This window comes from Rhagoletis pomonella, unplaced genomic scaffold (assembly GCF_013731165.1).
Source record: "Rhagoletis pomonella isolate Grant_MI unplaced genomic scaffold, Rhpom_1.0 Rhpom_scaffold_00003, whole genome shotgun sequence".
In the NCBI taxonomy this organism is placed as follows: Eukaryota; Metazoa; Arthropoda; class Insecta; order Diptera; family Tephritidae; genus Rhagoletis; species Rhagoletis pomonella.
Window position 1 is genome coordinate 38,975,069 of NW_023458557.1, and position 1,791 is coordinate 38,976,859.

Genomic DNA, 1,791 nt, shown 5'->3' on the forward strand with positions numbered 1-1,791 from the left:
AATGGATTGAAAACAGTACATTTAAGAGTACAGTCAGAGTTAAAAGTAAGTACACATGTATACACCTTATTCTATTATAATATTCAAGGTGTTTTTGATGAAAAAAGTTTTTCAATCATTTTTTATTAAAATTTTCAAGATTTCAGAATTTTTAAAAACTTTTGAGGTATGCAATAAGAAAGTGCAGGTTCCAAGTGCCTGAAAATTTCCGTTCATTTTAAATAATTTTTGTGTAAACCGTATAGCGTATTTCCTTCCATACAAAAATACATATTGCATGTACGCTCTCTCCATTATATCTGCGTACACCCTTGTTTTTTTAAACATTCACAATGTTTTGCAAGCTATAATTTTTTTGTTATTTTTTTACAAAAATATGGTTCATGCCTCAAACAAAATCATATAACTCAATTGTATGCTACAAAGTGCATACAAAATTAAGAAATATTTAATGAATTTTCATCGAAATTTTAAACTTTTTACTCAGCTTTTTTAAGAAAATTTCTGGTATGCAATTTTTTATTATTATTAATTAATTATAGCTTGCAAAACATTGTGAATGTTTAAAAAACAAGGGTGAACGCAGATATAATGGAGCGAGTGTACGTTATAGTAAGCAATAAAATTATTTAAAATGAACGGAAATTTTCAGCTACTTGGGAACTTGCCTTTTCTTTAATTGAAATTTAATGCGCTACAAAACTACATACCCAAAAAGGCTAAAAATTCTGATTAGAAAGTTTGAAAAAATTAGAATATATGTATTTGTTGAATTTTTGTGAACTTTATATAAGGTAAGAAACTTTGATTTACATGGTTCTAGTTATATAATGAACTATATTTTGATAAAAAAATGCTTGAACAAATTTTTTCATGAAAAACATTTAGGGAGTTCACAAGTCGTGCTATTTGTCATATTTGCTCTTTTGTACTATTTTTTTACAACAGTTGTAAAATGAAACTTGTGAGCATCCCATACTTTTTCGTGTGCTATTGTACAATATTTTAACAATTATATTTGACAAAATCAAAATTATTAAAACAGCTTTAGAAAGTTTATAATGCCCAGAAGAAGCGAGAAAAGCAAATTAATGGCTGCGATTTGCGAGAAGTACGCGCAGGACGCAATGATGGAAGGAAGTGAGTCGTCAAATAAGTCATTTATGAGTTTTTTAAATTTATTTGGTGCATTTTTGTTAGACGATGAAGATGAGGAGGAAGAGATCAGCTTCCACTGAATTTCTAGTTTTTTTTTCTTCACAGAAACGCGTATAAAAATCCTGGGCGGACGGCTTCTGCAAATATGTACTTATATTTCCAAATTATATTTATACATATGTGTTTAAGGAAAAAACCTCAAATAGGCGGTTTTCTAAAAGAAAATCAATTAGGGACTTCTCTTCCGACACTGTCCACATATGGTTTGGTTTTCCCCGGACACGCTTAGTTTTGCACTGAATTAAAAAAGATCTTTAATAAGTTAAATATGTTATAAATTAAAGATAACTTACTCCATTGCCATGAGATGACTCCATTTTTTATTTAAAATTTGAATATTTTATTGTACTCAGACAAGGAAAAATGTAAATAAATAGAAATGTCTGATCCAATAGCACTCACAAATAGCAAAGTAAACATATTTTTCAAAGTTGTATTGTAATACAACAATTTTACTTGTAAAGCAATAACAACACTTTTAAAACTGTTCTAAAAAAATAGTATAAAAGAGCAAATATGACAAATAGCACGACTTGTGAACTCCCTAATTGTGAATATTATATTAGAACAAAG